Consider the following 22,184-nt stretch of genomic DNA (forward strand, 5'->3'; position numbering starts at 1 on the left):
AGAAAAGGCTCCTTTGGACAACCAAAATAACCCCAATGTAATTACAACTTATGGGTAGTTCTTATTTCTTTTTTCTTCTTCCTTACCCTGTAAAGTTAATATTTATCTTCTGTATTATCAAAAAGTTTAATTCCATGATTAAGCCTTTTTTTGCTCTCTAGCAGTGAGAATATTTATAGAATAAGAATACTATTTCTGTTCAGAAATGATAGGTGAAGGGCAGAAGCACACTGTGAGCTGAAAGTAGTGTTAGAACAAAAGCAAGTGGGTATAAACTTTCTGTAAGTAAGATTTATATCAGAAATAAAGTTCCTAAACACTAGAATTGTCTGACTGGAACAGCCTTCCAGGCAGAGACCCACTTTGAAGGAAGAGCCAAGTATATCTGTGAAAGAAATTAAATGTGAAGTGATGTCTGAATAGACACCAACTAGACTTGATAAACAGAGGTCCCTTCCAGTCCCTTCCTAGAGCTTTGCTCCTTTGTTGGGCTTCCCATCCTGACACATAAGCAGTTTTGTTTTTAAGGCTCAGAGATTTGTATTCCCTTCACATATGCTTTTCTAAAGCATGATATAACAGCAACAAAACAAAACAAAAAAAGACTGCTAAATGGTGAGTGTTCTTGGTCTCCAGTTTAGTGGAGTGAGGCATAAAAAGATCAAGCAATGGAAATTGGAAACTAGGCAGACCTGTGATTGAAAGAATTGTGCTCAGTTTCTAACACGACAGTGATTACCCTGGTAACAAACTGCTAAGGGATGTAATGGGTTGCAGCACTTGATATTCTCTGTAAGCTGCAATCAAACGTAAATTATTGGACTTTTCACTGGGTGAAACAAATGATCTATCATAAACGAGGTCAGAGTAGACTATTTTAAAAGCTTTCATGTTCTTTACAGCCAATCATCATAGGTCCACCAAATCTGAATTCATACCTAGAGGCTGGAGTAATACGATCTTAAATCACACAAGTTTTAGGTCAAATATAATAGTCAAGGACCTAAAAACATGTGAACTGTTTGTGGATTTTGTACAGCACCAAATTCTATGTGAATTTCAAAAACAGCAGGTATCCCTGTTCCAGCAGGCAATTTAAAGAGACTTGGCCCATGAGTTTGAGCTCTGGCTATGATCAGAATGCCATCCGCAATGTGTAGTGCAGTATTGGCTTCTTACATGTGGTTTTTATTTATTTTATTTTTTTAATGTACACACATACTTCCATTCATGGGGAGTCTTGCTTTTGTTTTCCCTTTGATCTTGATACTTCCATTCAAGCAAACAAACTTAGAACTAGCTGGAGTGAAGCAGAGACAATAAAGGAAATCTTTTAAATACATTCTGCTTCTTTCTTACTCTAAAACAGAAGTATTTTTTGAAGTCTGTTGGTTTCTAGGCAAGTATGTGGATTCAGGATACACATTTCTTGTTCCTCTTTTTCCAGTGTGAGTAATATGACCAATCAATTTTTAGGAATCAGTTGTAACAGTACTGGGATAGGCATGTCAAAACACACAGCCTGCAGCTGCCTTTTTAGCAGACAACACTATCACGTGCACCGAAATGGTGAGCTGGTTGCTGGGTGTTTGCCCTAGAGAGTGGAAAGAGCAACTGCCTCCCATGAACTGTGCCTTGCAGGGGGACCATTTGGGACCCTCAGCATCATCTGTGAGTGGCCAGAGGTGGCTGGTGCCGGGACACTGCTTCAGAGGCCACCATGCCCGGCCTGGGCAGCACTAGCTGCGGGGATGGCCACAGGAGGAGTCTGAGGTGAGCAGCGCCTGCTGCGTTGTACCCCATTGTTCAGGTGCTAGCGCAAGCGGGGCTCTACCATGTCCCATCGCCTGCCCCCTCAGTGATGCCCCCAGGTGCAGAGCAGGTAATTCGGGGCCCCACGCAGCACTGGCAGAGACCAGCACCTGTGGCAAGCGGCATGTGGAGGCAGTGGGGCTGCGCAGGAGCTGGTGTGGGGGAAGTGGGGGCAGTGAAGAAGTGCCAGGGCAAGACTGGGCAAGACTACCGCACTGCAAAAGGGAAAGGATGGCTCCAATCAAATTTAGCAGGCATATATGTTTTTGATGATAATTTCATGTGTATCCACCACAAAACTTTAACTTCAGTGTAACTACACTCACCAAATTCTATCAGCAATGCTTTGTTATCAAACTCTCGTCCTTTTAACATTCCCACTGTGTATCTGCTTGCTTAGGAAAAGGTCTCAATAGGCATATTGAAATATGCTGCTGAGGAGAGTACTTCAGACTTTGAGGTTAAAAATTTAATTCAGCAAACAGGATACATGACTGGGCTAGCAGCTATTGTATCATAGAGCATCCTCTAGGCTGTAGTCTTACAAACTGTTTTAACTTGATATGAAAAGCATCTTAATTGACCTGTTCATAGCTGTTCTTTCTTCTATTTAGTGAACATAGACTATTGCCGTTAAGACACCGTACTGCTTGACCATGTTTTGGATCTGTTTTTATTCTGAAGTCTTGTAAAATTTAATGACAGAAGTGCTATTAACTTTGCTACACCATGTTTTCCTACAATGTGCATTAAATGATGTAAAAAGAGCTGTCAGCCTTGTGGTTTGCAGAGATGCAAAGCCATTCCAGTTTTGAGGGGAGGACGTATCCCTCACCAGACGCAGGACTGTGTTAGTACTTGGCTTTGAAGGTTAGTATCATTTTTCAACTGACCCGTCCCTTCTCAAGTGTTCTCTAAAGAATTAAAATATTTAGTGCTCGACTCCTTAAAAGAATGTTATTTAACTTTCTTGATGTGTTTTTCATGATACTTGTTCTACTGAACTACAGATTATAAAATTTCGAGTTCATTTTTGCAGTATGTGTATTCTTAAAATTCCTTGTTATACATTGGCATAAATATTTAAAGCATTTTGGAAAAAAAAAAAAAAAAGGATGGGGCAAATGAGTAGTTTACTATAGATGTGCTGGGCTGCATAAAGAAGAAAAAATATTTTTAATGCCTCAAAATATCTGAAAGTACCTAAGTTTTTATGTCCTTTATCTGAGTTGAAAGATAGGTGTTCTAGCAAAATATAGCGGTAGCATTTTTTTTCAGTAGTTTGTCCTCTAGCTCTAGAAGACATATCTGTATTTCAGTTTTAAAGAGCACACACAAAACATGGAAAGTAAGTAGAAGTGATATCTATTGAGCCAAATAGGTCTGGAGAATCAAGTGTTGGCAGTAGCTGAATTTCATTCTAATCATTGTAATATGACTATTTCATTTGAGTTAACTTCTCAATTCCTGTTAGCAATGTTTACTTTACTCCTCCTATGGGGGGAGGGTATAACAATCTTATTTGAAGGGGGTTATTTAATTGAATCAAAGTTTAATCCAAACCATTATTGTAAAATGTTCATCAAATTCAAATTGAAACAACTTTACTCATAGCTGAACCCCAAATGAGAGCATAGTACTCATGCACTGTAGAGCATATTGGTTTGCATTCTTAGTGGAGAGGAAGAAAAATCTGTAAGTCTGAGGGGGTGGGAGGGTTATGGTTGGTGGATTTTTTGGTTAAGTGTCTGCCAGAGTTGTTCATTGCGTCAAGAATGTTACTTAAATCTGCAAAGAAGATCAAATAATCTTCAGCTTGTGAAGTTACTAAAGAATGTCATCACTGGTTAAAACGCAGCAGTCCACAATCAAAATGGGAGTAAGTTAGCATAAATATTACAGCACAGAAACGTTCAGGCCCCCTGTAAGTAAAGACAAGGTTCCTGGAGACTGTTTTCAACTTTTTTCAAGCTTCCTCAGACTGCAAGTTGAGAAAAGCCTCTTTTTTTTTTTTTTTTTTTTTTTTTTTTTTTTTTGAGGGGGGAGAGGGGTGGAAAGTACAAGAATACTTAAGAAACTCAAACAATTAACAGGCTGGCTAATAAGCTGTAAATTACTCCTGTGTGGTGAATTGTGTGGGAGAGAAGGGAAAAGTTTGGGCTGCCCTTAGAATGTGTATTATGAAGTCGAGTCTCTTCTGCTTGGCTGCCCACACCTCCCTCTGGCATTAGTAACGGATGCCTTTATGTGGTCTCAGGACTAAGCTTGGTACTGTGTGTGAGGATAAAATCGTGGGAACCTCCCTTCATCCAAGACCTATTCAGGCTAATTGAAGTATTATTCCTGACCTGAGCTGTCTCAATTTCACTTTAACTAACTTGAACCTGCTAACTGCCAAGGTAGAGGACAGATCAAGCTTTAGTATAACAGAGGACTTAATCACAATTTTTTTTAAAAAATAAATGCTTTGGCTTCAGTAGAAGCTGCTAGATGGTTGCTGTGCTGCAAAATCCCAGGGCTGCAAGGTGTCTCCTATTGATAAGACCATGAAAGAAGCAGCCACACAGAATGAATTAGGGAAAGGAATTGGCTGCAGTATAAACAGCAACTATGTGAATGGTTTCATCAGGCATATTCAGGTTTGTCTGCTCTATTTTGCAGTTGGGGATTGATGTGAATAAAGATGTGTGTGAGGATAATAAGCAGTATGAATCAGAGGAAGTAGTAGGACCAGTGTAGGACACAAGTTCAGATAAACATTAAGTAAGTTTGTAACTGCTTATGAGACGAGGCTGCTTTGAAATGTGAAGTCAGCTCATCTGCACCTTAGGTGGTCCCCTTTGGGTGCTAAGGACAGGTTGAGCTGAGAGACTGGGATGAGCTACAGAGTAGCAGCTATTTCGCATCCCCAGCTCACATTCTGGACATGAATGCTCAGGTATGGAGAGGAGTTGATAAAAGGAGAACGACCAGAGGACTTCAAAAAAGGGAAGGGAGAAGCTAGAAATAAATGTGAGCAAGAGCTTCAGAGCATGTGGATATGCAAAACTGTGGATTTCCTATTCCTTTTGCGAGCAAAGAGAAGATGGTTAAGCAAAACAGCACCAACTACAGATGTCATGTATACAAAGAGAAAAACCGTGTGGGGAAAAAAGTGAATCAATCTTTCAGTCAATGTAATCGTGACCTATTTGTGTTTTCATTATTATTTGGGCTAAACTAATGCCCAAGCTTCTGTTTGTGAGCTCCACATTGAAGCAAATTTGTGTTTGGACAGAAGTAAATATTTTGGGGTTTGTCTTTTTAACTGGAACAATCACTGTTGGAAATAGCTATTTAATTTTTTCCAAATAACTCACTTCTCTAGCTGAATATTTTCCTCCTTTTTTAAGGGTGAAGTGTAGGCTGGTGCGCACCCACCTGCCTCTCTGTCTCTCTCTCTCTCTCTCTCTGTGTGTGTGTGTGTGTGTGTGTGTGTGTGTGTGTGTGTAGATAAAATAAAAATTAGTCCAATCTGATGCAGTAGGTATCCTGTTAAGAAGAAAGTTAATACACGGTGAATGAAACAGTGGAGGGAAGAGGTTAAAATGAGGCCAGGATGGTAGATGCTATCTTCCTTGAAACTTCCTGGCCCCAGAATTTTTCAGGAGAGATGATGTTTTTGAGATCACCAGGACTCAGCCAGATTATTCTCTTCACTCCCCTCCTGCTTTAAATGGCCTTTATGAAGAATTGAGGGGGTGCAGCCAGAGACTCGCTGGGTAAGAGAAAATGCAATATCACCAAGCAGGGAAAATAGTGACTTTGACAGCTTTCTCAGCAGTCCTATGTTTATTAGTGGTTTTCACCAATTCTCCCCTTCCCAGCTGTCCATTGTCTCTTCTGCCCTGTCCATCTGGCAGCTCTTTCTTTTATTTCATTCCCCCCCTAAACAAATCCAGTGGAATAAATAATCATGATACTTATGTTTTCTGCTACAGCTTCACTAGTTTGTGGTATCTTCCTTCCTCCCATCCCTTTTTCCCACAGTGTGCCTTGCAGCTGCCTTGTTTACTCTGTGTCCTGAAGAGTTTAGTGTTAGACTATCTCCTGCATGCCTGTTAGTACAGGGCTGTATATAATGGTGTTTCATTCTTGGTTGGCTTTTGAATGCGACTGTAATAAACTTGATTAATTTATGAATGCAACTGAAACATGGGATAACAAAAATACAATTAAAAACTAAAGGTGAGCTATTGCACCTATGTAATTCTGACACAGCTTGCTGTAAAGCCTCTGTTTTGCATGTAAACGTTCAGGCAAGTAGCAGTTACAGTACAGATTTTTTGCTCAACCACTTGTTAAGAACCCCTGCTAAGAAATATGTGTGCCCACTGGTAGAAGGAAGTAGTATAGGGGTAGGCGTGCTTCAGATATTTGTAGGGAATTGCACTATTAAGAGGTTCTCACAAAGGCCAATCACTACTTTTTTTGTGTGTGTGTGTGCAAAGGCTCGTGGTTGCAGGTGCTTGAACCATCAGCACTCCAATGCCAAAGTGAGTATTCTGTATTTGGCTCTAAGTAATACTGAACCACAGGGCAGTGCAGTCTTTCTGCTGGTAGTGGGGCTTTGGTGACTCAGGGCTGGCTGGAGGGAGTGGCAAGTTATGGCTCTTCTCAGATGCAACCATAGGCACTGCTGTGGGGGGTAACAACAGGGTCGATCCACTTTTCTCCAGCTGAAAGTCATAGTGAGCTAAGCGGCACCCTTTAGCATACTAGTCTGACTGTCAAGTAGAAACTTGCTCCATATTTGTAGGGTATAAAAAGTGATGAGAAAGAAAATTATTTTCTGACTTCTAAATGCACCAGTATTTTTCAGGACAAGATTTGGCCCAAATGCAAAAGAAATTTCTGAAATTGAATTTCACAGTTGTTAGCCATGAATTAATCTGCAGAAGTAGCACTGTGTGTGTGTGTGTGTGTGTGTGTGTGAAGTATGTGAAGAACAGGAAGGAATACTTACGATTCAAACTACCTTGATTCAAATATTTCTTTAGTCTCGACTGTTTTTTCTCTTAATTGACCTACTTTAGATCTCAGAGTTGCAACTTCAGCTGTTTTGTTTTCAAGGAGTTCTGTACATCATTTGTTTTATCTCAAAGTAAGGTTTAAGTTGCACTGAGTAGCACAAGCTTTTATAAATGTAGTCTAAGTCCTATAATATAAATACATTTATTTTTACACCAGCAAGTCCCTGATGTGTTTATATCCATTTTGGAGTAATTATGTGTTTATCCAGTAGAGAGCACTAATGACACTGCTATCTTTCAGATGACATTCCCATCAAATTATTCAGTGTTGTCTTATAATTCTGTGCTGTGGAACATTGGGTTGGGTTTTGGACTGTGGTTTTTTTTGTAAGTCAGTGCATGGTTGAAGCTCTACTAAGTAGAGCGGTGGCAGGGAGGAGAATGTAAAAACAAGTCTACAAGAACTGCTAAACTACTATTTACCCAGTTTGGAGGGGCAGCAGTGCTTAAGTGTCTCCTTTACCTAAGTGAAGGCCTTTAATTTGGAAGCTGATCAGCATGCCTCTTTGAATGGCTGAGGACAGCACTGGGTCAGGATAAAAGATTGGCTGCTGATACAATAAGTATCTTAAAAATCTTGGGGAGATCACTGGTATAATCAAGATTCTTCTTGCCTCGTGGTATGTAGGCAGCATCTGATCTGTTGATGTTCCAGCAAGGCACTTTTAGTAATAATTTTTTGATGTCTGCCTTTGCTTCAGAGCCAGGACAGCTGATCTGGACATGAGATAATTTACTGAGGTTGAAATTTAGAATCTTCATGGATGATGTAGCACAAGTGAGAGACCGTAACTTGCCTTTGAGATGTCAAAGGGAGTTTGTGGCCAGCAGTTTAAAAATAATAATCTCTTTACTCAGTTTTTGAGAAAATTAAATGGAGCCACTGAGAGCATATAAACACAGACCCCTAATAACAGTTTCAAAATAATTTTGGAAGAGTATTGTAAATTCACATCTTGGGTGAAACATTTCTTACCATGATGTCCAGCAGTCCAGCTGAGTTGGCTGGTAATACCTCAGTGAACTGTTAGCTTACTTCTGGAGGATGAAGATGGTGCCTGTAGGAGGAAAAAGGTGTTTTAATTCTCCCTTAGGGTTATAGAAGAATTGTAATAATGTGACCAGTGCAAATTAATCTTCCCAAATGTACAGGCAATCTGAAAAAATCACACTGAGAAGCATGAATTACAGCAATTCATCTCAGTCTTGGAAGACTGTAAGACTAATAACTGTCTAGAGGCAATATCTTTAACTATTACATTATTTGTAAGGACTTAAAGGAAAAAGCAACAGCCACACTGTGAAGCTCAGCATGAACACATAGTGTTACCTCTAGACTTGTCATATCAGAGGATGTTTGGTTTGAACTTGGTTTACGGGACCACAGTATTATCTCTGACATACTCACAACTCCCAATTTTTATCCTTGCTAGTTAACTCATAATGGAAAGGATTCTGTTCAACACATATGGGGAAAAAGATCTAAGCACAGATGAAATACTGTATTCTCTAAATCAGAGCTAACATACATTTCATTGCTCAGGTTAGAAAAATACTTGGTTAAAAAGATCTTAATTCATTTGAAGTCCTTAACTAATAATAAACCATTTCTAGCTAAAATTGGTATACTGCTCTCAGGAAGTGGTCAGCCAGCATGTTCCATTCCAGCACACTGTTCAAACTAAACATTATCTAATTAAACTATGTGACTTACATCATTAAAAATCTCATCTTTCCATGTTTAAAAGTCAATTTGGTATGGAAAATCTGCTTGCACAGGCAAGAATCTGTTTATGGGTTAGAAGAATTTCAGTTTTTTCTAAGCGAAATAGACAACTTTTAAAATAAGAGTAGTGATAGCTATTGCTGAGAGATGCATTCATTTTGTGCATTTGTTTTTGATAATATGAATGCAATTAATTTATGCAGCTATCACACCAGTTCTTTTTTTACTTTTAACTGCATTTGTCAATTGGGCTCTAAAATCTTCCATGTGGTAACAATCTGCATTAACATACTGGTCTGCCTGAAATTAATGGGCGTCTTGCCATTTACTTCAGTAAGTCCAGGATTTTACCCGTCTTCATCTTGCATGACTGTTGCTATTCAGGGTGCGGCAGATATACTATATTCTGAATGCTGATTTATGTGAGCATTTGTTCAGCAGATGTTAGGGAGCTGAACTTGTTCATTTCAATCCACCTCTCCTATAGCAAGTGAAAAAGTGAGGCCAAATCAGTCACAGGTGTGATGCTATTCACTTGGGATGTAATAGCTTATGGCTATTACAGTTTCTGATGAGTCAGAAATACTGGGCTGTATTTAGAAAATATAGCTGTACACTAAAAAAGGATTTATCACTGTGAGTTAGCTGACAAAGCCAATACAATTGCTTCGCAAATGGCTAGGGAGGGGGTGAATGGAGGTATGGTTGAAACGGAGTAGGGGCTAGGCTTTTGTGTTGTTCTGCTGACGTGGTGGTCTTCCTTGTCCAGGTCCTCACCTGCCCTGAAGTAGGGTTACCACCGAACTACCTGTGACAAGGGACAGTGCCTTACATGTATAAAGCACTTGACTTCCCATTTCTCAAGGTAAGTGTTCATCTAAAGATACAAACTAAGCTTAGCCCTTGCTGATTAGCTTAAAGGAACAGTAACAACCTTCTCACCGTGCCCCTTACCACCTTTTTGCCTTTATCAGTTGCAAAATACCTTTTGCACTTCATTAGCTCAATAACCTTGTATGGGGGAAAAATCAAGACTCCAATTTACAATGAAGATAAAATAAGAACACATAACTAGCATATCTTAGCTGGAACCCACTGTGGGAGTAACTTTCTCAGTTATGTCTAGTGCTAGCCAACTCCAACTGAGCCTGGTATTTTCCCACTGCATTGTTTTTACTGATAGCTTTCATTAAATAATAACAGAAATCTTTGCAAGGGTGAAAGAGATTAACACTCTTTAAAACTGAGTTAAGAAGTGCTAAGTGATTTCCACAGCCACTGAAGAATGTGTAGGCTACATGATAAAGGAACCAGGCTGTATGATAAAGCAACCTCATGATTTTACCTTTATTGTTTTCTAAAACAGTTGGTGACCAAGCATATTTTTTCCCATGTTCAAATATAAAATAAGATCTTTCCTGTTTTAAATCTCTTTTGGGGAGAAGCAGCAAAGCAGGGAAGAAGACTCCTAGTGATAATTACTAAAATGCCCAGTTCACATATGTAGTCAGACTAAGCTGTACAGGGTTTTATGTCACAAAACATGGGGTAAATTGTTACTAGCCATAACAGTAATGAAACAAAGTGGTCATAATTGAATTAGAGAATATCCTTTCTTCCTCATGCTTCACCAAAGAAGATTACCATGTAACAAAAATTACTTAAATATTATTGCTGCTTATTTGGGAACTCCTGAAATACCAGCAGTGGGCAAAAGCTGAGCTAGATTTCTGGCCGGAAGAGTGTGCTTGGGAGAACCTTGCCTCCTATGTAACATCCCCCACTGTCAAGAGATGCTGTCAGCCTATGGCATTCAGACACTTTAGACCCCCACAGTTCTGTGAGTGCTAAAGAGCCACAATAATAAATGTTACCATCTGCTTCTGGTTAGGAGTTTGTGTCTCATCCTATCCTCCACAGTGATCCATGCACTTGAGACAGCCAGGCCCAAACCAGGATCACACCCTGAAAAACCTCATCTGGTCCAAACCTGCTCTAGACTGCCTGCCTAGCAACCCAGGTCACTCCAAGATCACAGTACTGATGTCCCACATGCTGACTAGGTCCCCTTTGCATACATTGTGTCCTGCTATTTCATGCCCTCTGCAGGATTAGCACCCAGCAGTGTGCGGTGATGTTTGTCCTTCCATGACTATGACTTTCTGCAGTGGTTGCATTGCACTGTGGCCACAGAGCTGTGCAAAAAACACAAAAGACTTTCCTATAGGAGCCAGAATATATGTAGGAGTTGGATCTTCACTTTGGAACTTCGTGTCGGAAGAGGTAAGAGTGACTACTGGTCTCTGAACATTTGGCATTAAATGTTAAATTCTTCCAGTGAGCTTTCCTCAGTTGCCCTGCTCCTGTTTCCCTCCCCTCCAGCCCAATCACATAAATAATTTATGCCTACCCGCTATAAGGAAGGAGGAAAGGTGATTGATGGTGTTGTTTTTAGCTCTTGCAAGGCGCTCAGAGGCTGTGGTGGTGGTTGCCAAGTAGGAACCTAAGCATATAAACACCTGCAAAACTTGGTTATGCCTCAACCATTTGTGAATTCTCTGGGAAGATTAAACATGTGGGAATAAAGCTTCATACTATATCATCTCATTCCTTAGTCTAGTTCATATTTGATTAACGCAGAGATAGGAAATTCGTAAGTGTTCAGTTTAATGAGCAGTTTTAGATTTGGGGCTAAAATATGCAGTTTACAGAAGGTTGTGCAGTTGGGTTTTTTTTAGGACCGTCTCATGATCTCTTTGTTTCCTCTCTTTGTAAACTCTGCAGAGTGGGGAGGGGACCATGTGTACTGCAGTGCTTGTCCAATACAGCTTTAGGCATAGTTTTTAGGAGCTCTTAGTTATCTGTGTATAAAATCAGTTGTAATGGCAAAATCAATACCAAATAATAGTTCATAACTGTGTAGAAACTTATTTTTTTTAGGTTGAAACTTTCCTGTATTTTTTTTCAAACAAACAGCCACTCAGGCTAGCATGCCAGTACTTGTATTAAGTTTTCTAAATTCCACAGTGTATCTTTCAGTAGGTTTCTCAGCCCTCTTTCTCTTCAAAATTATCTCTGAGTCTGTAGAAGCCATTTGTACTTGGACTTTATCTGTACTCTGTCTCTATCTCAGTCACATATTCTCAGAAATAAGTGACAAGGAGTGGGGTCTGCACGCTGACCAAGACCCACTTCTGTTTCAGAAGACATAGGCTTGTCATTATGTCATGAAAAATATTTAATTCTTGTGTCATCTTCAAGATGCTTTTTATTATAAGTACTACTTAAATGTTTTAAAAATGTCTAATAGATGTTAAAAGTAATACAATGCACAGCTGTTTCTGCAGATCAGTGCTGACCAGCACAGAGAATACATGTGGAAAATAACTTGTGTGTTGGAATCAGACTAATTGAAATTAAAAATCAGACTAACTGATAGTGTTAATGGTTCTCAAGACCACAAATGTGTTCTAGAGTCTTAAGATAATGTTTTAGATACAGCATGAGCCAAACTTGCATCTATCAGAAGAGAGAGATACCATCCTCTCCACTTACCTTGAGTTGGCTTTGGCATTCATCTGACTGCATTTAGAGTCAATTTAAAGCACTAAAATAATAGTGCCTTTCTATTCTGGCTGAATATTCCCACAGATATTCTGGCTTTCTTTCAAAACAAATGTGTTTTTTCTTTTGTTCTGTGTGTGTGTGGTTTTTTCTTTTTCTTTCTTTTAAGGTCTGTTGGGATAGTAAATTGAATCAATCTACTTTGCAATTGGACAAGTGCTGGTGTCAGCCCAAGGGAGGGGAGTGACCTGCACAACTGGGTGTGAAGGGAAGAGGGGTTGAGAACAGGCTATTGCAGAAGGGGAGAGGAAAACCTTCCATTTCTAGAAGGGCTGGCATTTTAATTTGGCTCAGTTTTATCATGATGTTATACACTTGCTTTTCCATGTATTATACACATTCCCTTCAGAAGGCTAAAGGAGTGGGTGAAAGAGTGGGGAAGTGTCCTGCCTCTTAGATGAAGGATACCAAACTCTGCTAATTAATTCACTAAGGAGATACATCTATCTTTGCCTCATACTAATGTGTGAAGAAGATGTTAAAACTTGCATTAGCAGACAGAAAGCACCATAATAATATTAAAAATGGAACTGGCCTGCTCCTGATTTATTAATGTCACTAGTGGAATTTGAACTGATTTATCAAGATGAGACTTTATCGTGCTTAGTACTTCTACACAAATAGCCCATAAATCATTCATCAATTACATCTTATTGAAAGTTATGGTTTTATTTTTTTCTCAAACCCCTACAGGCATAGAAAATTGTTTTGATCCGTGTTCACATGTAATAAAGCTCTTTCTCCCACCTCCTCTTACTGTATTTTGATATTTATTCAAGTTTAAGGCTATACCAGAGTTGTGCAGCCAGCAGTGTTTGTCTGAAAGGAGAGAAGTTTGTGATGCTCCAACAAGTATTGGGAGACTGCATGCAGACAGTCTCAGGTCTTCTGGAAAAGCTTGGCACCCTGGATCTCTTACTGTTCTGAATGATGGTTGATTAAGGTTTTACTGGGTGTTTGGGGAGTAAGGGAGCATTGCATTTTAAAGACTAAAACTGGTCTCTCTACAGTTACTCTATTGCCTTGTTTTACACTTGCTGTCCCAGCTGTTATATTTATCCCAGCACTGTAAGTTCAGCAATCCTCTTTCCACTCAACACCACTAGAGCTGAGGGCTATTTTAGCTCAGCTACTCATGGCTAATGCACACTGCTTGCTATACATATTCGTTCCAGCAAATTTCTCCCTAAGCTACAGCTTTTGTCATCATCTCTGATTTGAGGAACTTTCACCCACCCATCCAGATCTAACATAAAACATGTTTCTCAGGGCTTGCTCTAATGACAGAATAAATGGTAAGCATGATGATGGGGTAATTCCTTCTTTGCAAAAAGTACTGTAGGGCCTCAACTAGTGTCCTCAGCCTCCCAGATTTCCTCCACTAGCATGCAATAACTGTGATGGACGATCCCCAAACCTAGTGCAGGATTTGCCTCTGGAGTAGAAGCAAGAGGGCTGTTACCAAACATACAACGAAGTGTTACTCATTTCTGTTAGCAGAAGCAGGAAAGTCACAGATCTGTTTGGCTAACGGGAAGGGAGGAGAGTGAGGACAAAGGGTGGGTTCGGGTTTCTTGTCTTCTGAAAATAGGAAGCAGTATTTCTTCTCTGGACAGTACTTCAGGGAAACAAGCACAAGAGGAAGTACCCAGTTAGAAATGATTGACACAGGGAAGGGACTTTTTTGCCCAGATATGTTTTTTGGGGAGAAAAAAGTGACCAGAAGAAATAGAATAGCCTGTTCTGAAGGGCTGCAAGAGGAAAACTGCAGATTTATAAAAAGCTATAGCCCAGGAACAATATGGCAAAGTGAACTAATCAAAAGCAAAACTCTGCAACAGCGTGGTAAGTGATAGAGGACATCACAGCAGACTAAAATTAGTGAAAATACAAGCAAACACTACCAGGAGGGAAAGATTGCCCAGAGGGTTTTGATATCATAACTTTTAATACCTCAAAGCGAGCTAGTGAGAAAACTGTTCACATGAAGGGTGGATTGGCAGTGATCTCTCTAAAATATTATTTTTGGGTTGCTCATCTCTAGTGCCTGGTGACGTGGCTTCAGGGAAGGAGGCTCTGCACATTTGTATAGCATGCAAGTTTCTGAAACCACACTGAGCCCTAGAGGATTCTTTATACAGTAAATAAAAGAGCTAAGGCTGCTAATAAGGACAGTGTTGTTCTGGCAGTACTTGTTATTCAGCAAAAATCCTTGAGCATTTCAGTCTATTTAAGGTGTTTCCTTTCTCTGGACACTTCGGTCTGTCTGGCTGTCAGCTATCTAGGTGTTAGAAACGCTTGGATTGCTTGCTTATAGTAGGGGTGAACTGCTTTATTACATTCTGAGTCAACCTGGGAATGCCTAGTTATTTTGTTTAGGCTCTCAGTCCCCTATCCTAGGATACACTTGGATGATTGTATGCACCCTTCAGCGTAGCAGGCTTTTATTGCACACACATGCACACGCACCCTGCCCTCATCTCAGTATCTCAGAGCATTGTTGGAAACTGTGTGCTGAGGATTGTACCTCCAGGGTTGTCATTTCCTTTTATTTGCACGTTTTAGGAGATGGTGAGAATAAAAACCTCAGTATGATATTTTTTGAAGCATAAAACTGGAACAAGACAGCAGTAGCTGTGAGAGGTATAAAGCTAATGTAGAGATGGATCCTAATGTTGCAAACTAGGTGTATGGATTGAGTTAACGTGCTCTCAGGGTGAGGAAAAAGAGGACTTGGCATGAATTAGGTTAGAGAATGAAGAAATGAGAAGGAAGATAGCTAGATACACAGATGCAGCTCCTGGAATAGAAGCCAAAATCACCTAGCATAATGCTTTGGGAAAGTCACCCATGCTAATTGTACAGCCATAGACATACATACTGAAGGCACAAAGAATTATAAAGTAAACAAAGCCACAGTATCTTAAAAAAATGAGATAAATTTATAAAACTTGCAAAATATGCATATTTTATAGCATACTTTATAGATAATAATTTGGGAGATTGGTTGATAGAGAGAGAAAAAAAACTTTTGTCAATGGAATGTAATTGGCTCTATTTTATATTGAGTGTTTACAGCAATAGGTTGGCTTCATATAAGTGTTTTAAATAAATTACCGTAACTGTAAAACAGAAATTGGGACTCTGAAAGGAATAAAAGGACTCACTTTGCCTAATTTAGATCACTGATATAGGAGGTCAGACTCCCTAAGCTTCTTCTGTCAATGAAGGGACTAGAGGAGGGAAGGACAGACTGATTCCTTTCTGGGAAAATGTAAAGCTCATAGAATTGAAATGGCTACAGCAAGTTTCCAGGCATGACCCTAAAGAAGAATCTAGGTGAACTATTTTTAGTGCCCATATCAATGTAACTGCATGTCAGTGAATAATGTTGACCTAATGAGTTGATTGTAAAGTAAATTCTCTACTTACCTGTTAGTGAATAATTTCAATCAGTTGTTTTTGTGGGCCTAGATTATATATTGCCAAACTAAAATATGTTGCAGAGTAAATTGTGTTGGAATGAAAAGCAAGTCACTGATCAGACATACTACCTGATAATTCATGAAAAGGTGACCACTGATCTTTAACATTTTATCATTATATAAGAAAATTATCTTGGATTATCTCAAGATAAGAGTGATCTACTGAGAGTGCCAGTAAACATTTGCTTTTTGATAATCTTGTTATCATAATCCTTCTCTTATTGTCTTTTAGAGGAGTAATTTAATTATAAGTAGCTGAAGGTTTTCTTAGGCTCTATAATAGTTTTTTTTGAATTCTTTCTTAGTGAGTTCAGCAGAAGAGACTGAAAAACATTTAAAACACCAGAAATATAAAACCAGTATTATCTTTTAGAAATCTCTTACCTGTCTGGATCAATTTATATTCAGAGATGTGGCACCCATAATGTTTAATTCAAAATCACTTCACAATGAAATGCAAGTAGGTGGAGGAAAGTTAGGAGTGTGCAGACCCCTCCCTTGGCAGCCGCAGTGGAAACAGACGTGCTGCTAAGGACAAGAAGAACGGAGACTCCAGCAGAGTACAAATACAACTACAAAAAGCTGACTTTTGTTTTAAGGCACTCATGCAAACAAACATACAGGCACTTGTGTCTACAGTTCTTACTGGGGAACAAGAAGTAATACATAAGCAAACATTCAAGTCGAGCTGTAGCATTTTTGCTAATGGTCATAGACTTTCCATACAAAATCTCTGCTTTTTGGAGTTATAGCATTGGCAAAAAATATCAATAAACTATCTGTGATCAACATAAGCAGGGAATGGTTACTTGGCAGGAATTGCTGAATTAGACCCTATGCTGAACATGGTAAATGTTATTTAACTAACCTTCACAGCGCTGTGATGCAGGAGAGAAGTTACTATACACACCTAACATGCCTGGGACGCTCAAATGAAGTGACCTGACCAAAACTGTGTAGTTGTCTGTTAGACTGGTAGTCGTGCTCTCAGTATTGTGCCAGTTGTCCCATGAAGAACAAAGGAGAAAGTGTAAATTGCTCATGTAATGCTTAGTACGCAATTAGGTATTTAGAAAACAATTGCAATAAAAAAGACCCTGATGTGGGTGTAAAGGATAGATCTTTGAAGTCTGACTGTGATTATAAGCTATGCATACTTGTGGTCTGTGGAATCTTTTTATGTAAAATGTTTCCAAAGATTCAATTTTTCAAAAGACAGCTATATTTAATTTTAGAAGGAAGCTATTCTGAATGCCTAAGCACATGTATCACTCTTCTCATTCAAAACTGGATATTAAAAAAGATTCAATGTAGGTGAGTCAAGCTGGACTGCTGAACTTTTGGGTCTAGCCTTTGTGAACTTGAAACAAGGGGAAGCAAGCCAGAAAGGTAGGATTCCAACTGAATTTCTGAGTGAGTCAGCTACCTACATGTAAGCTTCTTTTCCTTCTCTTCAGTGTAGAAAAATGGATTTAAATTCATTCCTGTATGAATTTTAAGTGCAGACAGATATGCAGACAGAACTTTGTATCTAACCAGTTAGGTAGATTTACAGAAGTTGAGACTTGTGTTTTGACAATCTTGACCAAGAGGTGTTGTAGCAAAATGTTGCCATTGAAATTTATAGGACTGAGATTTCTTTCATCCTCCTGAAAGACGGTGTGAGGGCTAAACTTCTGTTGAAAGCTTTGGGACTTTATGGTACTTAGGTACATTACAAACTCCAGAGTTTCTTTTTATTCCTTTCTTCTCCTTCCCTTTCCCCAGATTAATGAAAGTGTAAGAAACCACTAGTGATGAAAAGCTCTGGGCTTCTCTGTCCTTCTTAGGAAAAGCAGATGACAAGGTACTCAGTCAGTGGAAGACCAAGAAAGCAGCATAGTGGGGAAGAGGGAAAACCTGTGTATTTGCTTCTTCTAAAGACAGTAGAAGAAACAGGATTGACAACTACATGAGAAAATCACAGTCTCAGAGCCCTCACACAGGGAAATATAAGTTATTAAGAATCAGGTATCAGTTAAAAATAGCATTTGAGATGAGTTTTTTTCCTGGAAAGTAAAGATACATTAATTTTAAGGAAAAAAAATCTATCTTAGCTGGCAATAGGGGAAAGCCCTAGGAAGTCCCCTAAGATTTTTCTAGTAAGATATATGCCACATGCACCAGAGAGGGAAGATAGGATATACAGTATTCTGGGTGACAGGTTGGGGGAATGAAACGCACTCCTTGAGGGAAGCGTGGAGCTCACGTGCTAATAATGATCAGTGACTAGATCTGACCTATAGAGCTTACATTGCCCAAATCAGAGGAAATTTAATCTCGTTTGAACGGAGACGGACTCAGTACTCTGGGGGTTCATACTTAGCCCTTCTAGGTATGCTCTCTGTAACTTTCTCTTTAGCTCATTCTCTCCAGCTATAAAATAGTAAAGATAATAATACTTTATCTCAGGGGGTTATGTAAATCTATAAATAATTGAAATATTCTAGTAATGGTGGATATATGGGGAAAAAAAGCAAGGAAATGCATTGCCATAAATCTTTATTTATTGTAACTACTATGCTCACAGAAATGTATTTGGCTAAAAAAAAAAAGTTCTGTTGAACTCAAACTGTAATCCTTCTCGTTATCAATGTTCGCTAGTTTACAACATGACTGGTTACAGGTTTCTCCTCTGTCGAAAAGATCAGATATTTTGAAAATATATGTTACCTTGGCTTACGTTCTATTGTATGTCATTACTGAGGAAATCATTGCAAAATTGTGTTTAGAAGATCCCTTCTGTTGAGGTTAAAATAAGGTGACAGTAAAAGGTACGTGTCCTATAGGCGCACTTTGAATTGTATTTCTCCTGTCTTCAGGATCCATAAATAGAAAGGAAATTCAAGAAACGAGCATTTCTTACTAACACTGAATTTAAAGACAGCATGTTCTCTTATATAACCAACATGTTTTCAATAAATTGTTTCAAGCTGTACAAACGTGTTTGCCAATCCTCAAAGCAATCATTTGCAGCTAGTTTTTTTGGATGATAATAAGATTAATGATAAAATAACACTGAAAACAATTTTAAAATAACCTTAGGGATTTAACATAAATCCATAAAAATAAGGAAATTCTGAGCTAAGGCAGCCAGAGTGTATTTAACTTAGTCTTGTTTTGCTTCTCAACTACAACACATACAATGGTTAGTTAGGAGAAAAGGGTCTAAGAACACTTGATAAAAGTACAAACCATATGTGTTATTTGAAAGAGCTGTAAGCACAGCAATGCTAAAAGGATGTTGTGTTTATCTTAATTACAAATGGCTATGTGTGTTTGTTAGAATGGCTAAATAGTTTTAAAGAAAATATTGTGTATTTTATTTCCTCCGCTTATTTTTTAAAACTGTGTGACTAACATTACCTCTAGTAGTCATTAGTTTTTTCCAGCGCCTCAGTTCGCAGTGTAATAGTAATTACCGTAGTTAGATTTCAGTTTTCATGAAATAACAACTATTTATTGTTGTATAATACATCATGAAGACAAGTTGAATCTTATCTTAAAAGCAGTATGATTTCTGTATCTATATATCATCTTTGCTATAAAGACATTTACAATAATTACTGTGTAAACAGGGGTTATACTTTTTCAATACAAAATATACTAATAATTTCTTACTATCTTTGTTTATTTAAATGACAAAGAGAGAAAACCCACAGAAAGACCAAACTGATATTGAAATAAATCTCTCACTGACCAAATACTTTTTTGGAGTATGAGTATGTCTGTTTACATCACATAAAATTTTATCTTGGTGGGTAGCTTTATAGAAACACTGCTTTGAAAGAGTGTTACTATAAGTCAGTCCTCAGTCATGAAGTCCCTTTGCCATCTTAGCTTTACTCCCCCATATATACAAGTTAAGATATGGGCTGTAAGAGATCACTTTTTTTCTCTCTTCTTTTCACAGGTTGTCTTTATTTTGTACATTCCTCATTCTTTGAGTGCCTGTCTTTGAGACCTGAGACTAATTTGCAGGAGTTTGAAAACACATAGCTACAGCTGTGTTATGCCATGTGCTCAGAAAATTTAAATTTTTCTTGTCTCCACTGGATATCCAAAATCAATAGATACTTTTGGATTTAAACTTCTTGTGCCTCAAATGCAAATCTGTAAAAGGGGAATAATAATATTCACCTTGCATGGTTTTTGTACTGGATTTTTTTCTAAAGCAGTGTTTTTACACCAAATTACTTAAGCTTATTAAAGATGCAAACAAGGAAAATTCAACCATGTAGCTGTACTGACAGTAACAGGATATATCAACAGGCTAGAAACTTTAAATCTGCTGCACAGACCTGCAACTTGATCTGAATGAACAACTACTAGCAGTCTTAGGTTGTAACCTTCCTGCTACAGAAAAGCCTTATGAAACCTAGTGTGCTCATTGCAGACAGAATCTCTGAAGACTTACATTATGAAGTTCTGGCAAGTCTCTGCTGAACATGTGCAAACTACAGTTTTTCAGACATTTATTAAATAGCTGATTTTCAAAGGACAAGATGCATTCCTTAAACAAAACCCCTCCCCCTGAATTTCTAGTCTCGGCTCAAAAATACATTTAGGCTAGAGTTTTCATATGGAAGATCTAGCACAAGGAAAATAACATCTTTCTTTTGAGATGTATTCTTGGAAATTAATATTTTTTTGGCAGAAATTTTTATTTAAAAAAAGGCTGAGGATGAAAGAAATGGGTCATGGGATGAAAGAAATCAGGTCAAAGAGTTAAAACTGCAAAATTACAGACAATGCAAAAAAGGGGTCTTAAAATGAGAAGTTTTGGGCAGCTATCATAATAATGATCCTACTATATTAGTCTGTAATAAGATCATTTCCTTCTGAGATGGCCAAGAAATAAATCCCTATAAATATGAGCTTATGTGACACTAGTGACAAGATAATATAATGTCTTGTACAAGTCACTGCCTGAAATCCTCAGATGTAAATATATAAAAATATCAAATAACACCATCGGTATGAATGAATAAAACTCTGCAACACCACCTTCTGAAGTAGGCAGGCAGATAAATGAGGCAACGTTAGGTGAAACAATACACCCCAGATCTCACATCAGTGGAACTATCAAAAGAGAATCCAAAAATGCTTTATGCCAGGCCCTGATCTAATCACTAGGTACCCATCAGAGACCAGATGTTTAAACACCTGAGTCACAGAAATGAAAGATACATTCATCCCTCTCATACTCAGAGTTGGGGATATAGAAATCTGGAAACTGTGAGCTGTAACACGCTACTTCAGAAGACAGTACTTCCTGAAGTGATATTACACATTGATGTCTCAGACAATGTTGACTGAATTTGTGATATCACTTTGCCAATACAGTGTCACCAGTTTAGCTAGGTGCCATAAACCTTGTGGAAACCGAAGACTTTGCAGAACTTAGTGCTGTGCTGAAAGAGGTTGAATATAACACAGTCTGCGCAAAATATTACAGGAACAGCAGGGAGTAACCCTGTATTTAGATTGTTCTGCACTGTAAAAGTGTCTTTTGACCTTTCTGGAGAAAGCTGTAGTCCTTCCTTTGTTTATGGGAAGCCTCTGAAATTCAGGCAGAGAGGGCAACGTGGAGCTGAAGAAATGCCTTTTATCTGTCTCACAGAATTCTGCTCAGGTGTGGCTGAGGCATAAATTGTTTTAAACTCACCATTTCCCGTCTATTGCTTGCATTCTTTGTATAATGGCAAAATCGAAGGCTCCAGTTCAACCAGAAAGGATGGGCTGACCAAACAGCTCATGACTGAGAAAGAGGAATGTCATTTCCCTTCTCCCCCCTTCTTTCCACTCCTGGTCATGCTCCTTTGCCAGTTCAGTTTGTGCCAACACTGGCATCTCTATGATGTGCCTGAATTCACTGATCTGGCAGAAAACTAATTCTGCAACGAGAATTTTGACAGTGAACAAACTGATTCAATTCAAGGAAAGATCCAGTGAGAGCGACAGCCAGCACAGGGCAAAAAGTAGCATCATGTAGCCAGGAGGATGGCAGAGCAGGGATGTGGACGGAGGGGAGAACAAACTCTCCTTTTCAGCAGCAGTGAATCTTTGGTTCAGCTTAGCCATTTGTAAAGCTGTGATCCAAGGCTAGACCAAAACAACAGCTTTTATTCTGCTAGGAGCTGTGGGAATGGACATTTGAGGGAGACAAGTAAAGAGATTTAGACTGAATATCTTTGAGAATTTCTTCTGTTCTATCACTTTGACCTAGGATATATGTTCGGGGACAGAATAACCCCTATCATGAATCTCCTGTTATCCTTTTAGTCGCTTTGTTCAATTAGATTGCAGTAGTGGCATATCAGAATTCAGCCCTGTTCCTGATGGTGGCTTATATCTTCAAAGATTAAAAAAAAAACAAGAAATATTCAGAAATCAGATCATCAGATGAAATATATTTAGGAAGTG

General features: G+C 38.7%; 1 long non-coding RNA gene across 4 annotated transcripts in view; it reads right to left on the bottom strand.

Annotated features, from left to right (window-relative positions):
* LOC106492016 (uncharacterized) overlaps positions 1 to 22,184 on the bottom strand; it is an 80,176-nt gene that overhangs the window by 24,034 nt on the left and 33,958 nt on the right. For all 4 annotated transcript variants that reach the window (XR_001293908.2, XR_010884374.1, XR_010884373.1 and 1 more), the window contains exon 3: positions 7,861 to 7,942. This is a non-coding gene — a long non-coding RNA (uncharacterized lncRNA). The remainder of the gene's footprint in view (positions 1 to 7,860; positions 7,943 to 22,184) is intronic.

The sequence above is a fragment of the Apteryx mantelli genome, chromosome 5 (assembly GCF_036417845.1).
Source record: "Apteryx mantelli isolate bAptMan1 chromosome 5, bAptMan1.hap1, whole genome shotgun sequence".
Taxonomy (NCBI): Eukaryota; Metazoa; Chordata; class Aves; order Apterygiformes; family Apterygidae; genus Apteryx; species Apteryx mantelli.